The sequence below is a fragment of the Melospiza georgiana genome, chromosome 25, assembly GCF_028018845.1.
Source record: "Melospiza georgiana isolate bMelGeo1 chromosome 25, bMelGeo1.pri, whole genome shotgun sequence".
Classification (NCBI taxonomy): domain Eukaryota; kingdom Metazoa; phylum Chordata; class Aves; order Passeriformes; family Passerellidae; genus Melospiza; species Melospiza georgiana.
Window position 1 is genome coordinate 5321386 of NC_080454.1, and position 6046 is coordinate 5327431.

Sequence of the window (6046 nt, forward strand, 5' to 3'; positions counted from 1 at the left end):
AAAGGCCCCCGAGCAGCTGATGTGACAGGACCTGGTGGAGTTCCAGTGCAAGGTAGTAAACATGCACCAGACTACATCAAAACACACAGAGAAAATAGCCCTGCCACCTTTCCTGATACACCCAGAACATTTCAGATCACTGCTCTGTCTCATCCAACACCCATCTATCCTAAGTCTCAACCTGGTCCTGAAGCTAACACTGGAAAGCTGATCAGCAAAGGCACACAGATATCAGGGTAGTCAATGTACATCCCATCTCCAGCTCCCCTCATCACTTTGCCAGTCCACAGTGAACACTCATCCTTCAGAGTTGTTCAGCCATATCGACAGCAGGTGTTTGGGGAAGATGACCTACCAGCAAGCGAAAATGAAAACCCTTCCAGTCAGATAAGTGCCATTTTTTCTAATACCCTTCCCCAATTCCTGTGGCCTTCCCACCCCCCTCTCACCTTCCCCTTTTCCTTTCCATTGTCCTATTACCCCTCCATGTGAGGGCCATGAGATGACTGCGATCATGAGATAACCACAACATGACCCAACCACAGCTAAGAGATGACCATGACAAGATTGTGGCAAATGAGTTGAACATGACATGATCATAAAATGACCGTGACCATTACAATGACCATGGGATGACCGTTACAATGAGATAACCATGACTGTGAGATGACCATGAGCATGTGATAATTGCCACCGAGAGATGACCATGAGATGATCACAACACACCATGGCCATGCGTGATCATGATCGTGAGATGACTGTGAGCTAAGATAACCATGAGCTTAAGACTATGGTCATCAGGAAATGACCATCACCCTGAGATGACCATGAGATGACCGTGACCATGACACTACCATGATCGTGAGATGACCATCACAGTCAGATTACTATGAATGTGACCATGACAGGACCATGACCATGAGATGACCACGAGCATGAGATGATTGTGACCATGACATGACCACAATACAACCATGACCATGTGCTGATCAAGACCATAAGAATGATGGCTTACATTGCAGCTTTCATATTTTCAATATTCTGTACTGTGCTAGTATATAACTCTGAGATTGATATCAAGTGTTAGCAAGTTCTCTTGTGAGTGACAGAAGGGCTGGGGGGACACACGACCCCCCGAAAATCAGTGTAGCGGGGACGGAGCGGGGGGTCCCGGCCGGGCCTGAGCCCATGGGGAGGGGCTGCGGCCGCCGCCGGCTCAGGAGCTCTGTGGGCAGAGAAAAGGGGGTGACACCGGGCTGGGGGCCCCGGCAGGAGCGCACACGCTCCGCCACGGCGGGGACGCCACCCCCGGCACCCGCCCTGACCTTCTTGCACAGGGAGAAGCCGAGCCCCAGCGCCAGGAAGATGAAGCCCAAGATGAAGCCCCCGATGCCCGTCAGCATCTTGCTGCGGGAGGCGTCCGGCGGCATCTCTGGGGGTCCGCAGGGCTCAGCACCCCCAAAACCTCTCACCGACACCCTGAGCCTCTCCCAGCGCCCTCCCTGTGGCCCCCAGCCCAGCCAGGACCCTCTGAAACCTCCCCCCGATCCCTTTTTGGCCTGCCCAGGAGCCACCAAAGCCCCTCCCGTCCCTCTCAGCATCCCACAGCCCCCTCCCAGTTGCCCCCAGCGCCCCAGGACCCCCAAAGCCTCTCGCAGTCCCTTGGCAGCCCCAGCAGGACTCAGCCAGAGCCCTCCCAGTCTGTGCCCAGCACAACCGAGCTCATGGCGAGCCCCGCTTTGCCATCGCCGATCTCCTTCCAGCCCCTCCGGGCTCACTGCGATCCCTCCCAGTCACACCCAGTACCCCCAAACTCCCTCCCAGTCACACCCAGCACCTCCAAACTCCCTCCCACGGCCCACCCAGACCCCCCCAACCCCATCCCACCCTCCCCAGCATCCCCCAGACCCCTTCCCAGCCCTTGCCCAGCCCCCAGCCCCTCTCCCACTTCCAGCCCGGCTCTCTCCAGCTCCCTCCCAGTGCCTCCCAGCACAGCCCAGTGCCTCTGCCAGCGCCCCCAGGGGCTCCCCGGTACCCCAGTGCCGCCTCAGGGGCTGCTCCAGGCTGACGTGCTCCACCTGGCAGCTGTAGCTGAGCCCGCGCCGGGGAGGGGTTTCCAACAGCACCAGCAGCTGGTAGGTCCAGTCCCCGTTGGGGACCACGTCGGTGGCCACCACGTGCTCCGAGAGCTCCTGCTGGCCCTGGAATCACCTCACCTGGATGGCAGCAGGGTAGAAATCCATCACGGAGCAGAGCAGGCGGCCGGGGCCGGGCTGGGAGCTCGAGGGGGGCACCAGCGAGATGGACACGCTGGGGGGCACTGGGAGAGAGAGAGAGCGGGGACACACTGGGATCAGCTGGGGGGCACTGGGAGAGAGAGGGGAGGGCTGGGCTGGGCTGGGAGGGGCTGGGGAAGGACTGGGATGAGCTGGAGTGGCAGTGAGAAAGAACGAAGGGGATGCGGGGCACTGGGAGAAAGGCTAGAAGTCTGAGAGTGAACTGTGAATGAAGTGGGAATAGACTGCGAATGGGCTGCGAGGGACTTGGAGGGACTGTGCTTGCAATGGGAGGGATTTTGTGGCGGTGAGATGAACTGGGAATGAAGTGCGCGGCACTGCGAGGCAGAGTCCAGCGCGGGGCACTCGGAGTTGCGGGTCTGCCTGGCAACAGGAGAGTCATCATAGAAACTCAATCTGATTGGCTGAAAAGCGTCAGCTTTACGCGTCGCTGAAATGGACCCGGGGGGGGCTACTGATAGGGACCTGGAGGGACTGGAGGCCCCGGGCATGGGCACAAAGAGGGCTGAGGGCTCTGGGCGATTCCCAGGGATCCAGGGGCTCCAGGGTTACTGGCAGGGCAGGGCCCGAGGGGACACGCTCTGCCCCGCGCTCACCTCGACGCTCCACAGTGAACGGGCGAACCACCTCGTAATTGTCCCGGCAGTACCAGTCCACCGTTGTCCGTTGTTCCTCCATCCATTTCGGGTCGCTGTTCATCTCCCTGGCAAACCTCTCCTCATAGGGGGTGAACCCCACGTGCACCCCCACATCGCTTTCGAACACCATGTACGTCTCCCGGTTATCGCTTTCGAACACCATGTACGTCTCCCGGTTATAGATGTACCTCTGCACGAACCTCACCTTCTCCGTGCCGTTAATGAAGTAACACTCATGCGTTCCCATGTGCAGGAACACCGCTGCGAGTGCAGGACACAGCTCAGGGGGTGCCCCACCAACAGCCCTTAGCAGCACCCCAGAGCTCCGGGGGCCACCCCGGATCCCCACTCCGCACCCCCTGTGCCCCACGGCCGCCATGGGACGCTCCTGCCCGCGCTGCCGCCTCCTCTATGCCGCCCTTCCCCTATTTCCTCTTCCACATCCTCTCCCCTCCCACATCCAGCCACTCCCAAATCACTTTTGGGGTCCCATTTCCCCATTTTCCCACAAATTCCCGAATCCTCACCCCTTCGGGACCAGTTTTGGGGTTCCTCCTCCCCTTTCCCCCCCTTCCCCACCCTCTCCCACCCCTCCCTCCCCGCCCCTCAGCCCCTCCCGCTCTCCCTTTGAGGGGTCTCCTCCTCCTCCCACTCCATTCCGGGCTCTCCCCTTCGCCCCCTTTTCCCCCTTCTCCCCCCCGTCCCAGCGCCTCCCGCCCCCCGCTCACCCGAGAGCTCCGCGCCCGCACCCGGGGGGGCTTCCAGCACCACCAGTGCCACCAGCAGGGCCCCAGCTGCCGCCCCTCGCCCCATGGCCGGGGCCGGGCAGGGAGCAGCAGCCCCAAAGCAGCCGCGCTGCGCTGGGAGCGCCAGTCCGGAGCAGGGCGGGCTCGGCAGCGCCGCGCGCTCTCATTAGCTGCCGCCGCTTCTGGACAGCGATCGGCCACAGGCTCTGCCCGGCAACCGATGAGGCAATCAAACGCCTCGAGCTCTCATTGGCTAAACCGCCTTATGCCTGCGTTGTCATTGGCTGAGGACTTTCCCGGACGCTGCAGCCCCGGGCTGGGGTTTTTTGGGCAGAGGGAACCTTGGGGCTCTGGACAGGTGGGGGCCGGGATGGAGAGGTGCGGGCTGTGCTGGGCCAGCCAATCAGAGCCGCTCATTTAACATTTAACCCCATTTTTTGGGTTACTGATCTCGTTCAGGATTTTCTGTTCGGAACCCTTGGTCCCGCAGTCCTGGTTTGAAAAGGAAGTGAGTTTTTTGAGATGCTGTGGTCAAATCAATCAGGGCTCAGATTTGAATATTGGCCCCTGGTGTGGCCCCTGAGGACATGGATACGTCTCTGAGCACACAGGGGGTTAAAAGCAGAGAACTCCCAGGGGAAGCTCTCTTGGTTCCGGTGGGTGAAAGGTTCAGAGCTGCCCTGCCCGGCTGCGGGCTGGGTGCGGGAGGGGAAGCCATGCGGCCGGGTGAGGTGAGCCGGGCCTTGGACAGAGAAGGGAGGTGAAGGCCCCTGCAGGATGGAAGGGTGGTTTAGCAGTGCCAAGTGTCTCCTGCAATCTGCCATCAGGGACCTGGCCAGGTGAGTTTTGTTTCCAGGGAAAATGGCCGGCGTTGCTGTTCAGGGGCCTGTGTGCCGGAGTGGCCAGCTGGCTGCTGAAATTCAACATTGCACAGGATGCCTCCCAGACTCAAGCTGGCACCAGTGCCCACTCGGGTTGGTTTAATAGTGCCAAGTGGCTCCTGCAATCTGCCATCAGGAACTTGGTCTGATGAGTTTTGTGTGAAAGGAACAATGGTGGCATTGGTGTTCGTGTGCCTGTGGTGCTGAGTGCCTGGCCGTCTGCTGGAGTTCTGAAATCCAGGTCGCCCCTGCCCCGTCCCTCACTTCCCCACTGACCACGGGTGACTCCCTGCAGCAGCTCGTGGGATCCTGAACGGGCTCTGGGAGACACACAGACATTGCTGAGGAGCAAAGATGGGGGGGCTGGACAGCTGGAGAGCTGACCCTGAGGGTTGGGGTGCACAGGACACGGGGTGCCAGGCAGGGTTAGGGTACAGGTGCCACCCTCATGGTGGGACAGCCCCAGAGCCCTCCCAGCAGCTGCAGGCAGTTACCCCAATTGGAAGGTAGAGATGAGGTTTGGAGGCCACAGAGTTACAGGTAGGAGTTGAACAGCCTTTTAGGGGTTTTATTAGGTTTTTTTTCAGGGATTTTAAAGGATACTTTAGGGAGCTTTTTAAAGGAGATTTTAGGAATTCTATGGGAATGTATAGGATACCTTTAGGGCTTTTAAAAGAACTTTTTAGGGTGTTTTAAGGGCTGTCTTAGTACTAACTGGAATTGTTAGGGGTGTTTTGGGGTATTTTGGGGACCCTTTTAGGACTACTTAAAAGGTTTTAGGGCTTTTTAAAGAGTATTGAGGGTATATGGAGAACTTTTCTTATGACTAGGGTATTTCTAGGGTTTTGGGGGGAATTTTTTAGGCTTTTTTAGGATCTTATCAGGACATTTTCAAGATTTTAGGGGTATTCTCAGAGCTCTTTAAAAAATCTCTAAGTAGTCTCAAAAGGTTCTTTGGGGATTTTTAGGGGTGTTTTAGGGGCTTTTTAAAAGTAGGGTGTTTTTAGTGTATTCTGAGGCTATTTTTATATTTTTGTGAGATGTTTAGGACACTTTGAAAACTAGGCCTTTTTTAGGGAATTGAGAGGGTTTTTTAGGGTCCTTTCAGGGAATTACAGAGGCTGAGGGGCAACTTGAGGGGTACTGTGGGGGCTGGAGGGTGGCAGAGGCTGGGAGCTGAGGGAGGAGCAGGGAGAGGGGACAGTGGGTGACACACAGAGATGCTGAGGGTGGCAGGGGCAGCTGGAGGATGACGCCAAGAAGCTGGAGACTGAGGGGCAAAGGAGAGGGATTAAGGGTGACACACAGGAGCTGAGGGGCAGGTGAGAGGGGCCTTAAGGGGCATTGGGGGGCTCGAGGGTGACAGACAGAGCCTGAGGGGTTGAGGGAGGGCTTGAGTGGTCAAGGGAGAAGGCTTGAGGGCTGCACAGTGCACTGGAGATCAGAGCTACAGAGAACAGCTTAGGAGGCAAGTTAGGGTACTG

The 6046-nt window shown here is 57.9% G+C and overlaps 1 pseudogene; it reads right to left on the reverse strand.

Moving 5' to 3' along the window:
• Nucleotides 1–297: 297 nt before the first annotated feature.
• Nucleotides 298–3771, reverse strand: LOC131093360 (class II histocompatibility antigen, B-L beta chain-like; annotated as a pseudogene).
• Between the last annotated feature and the right edge of the window lie 2275 nt (nt 3772–6046).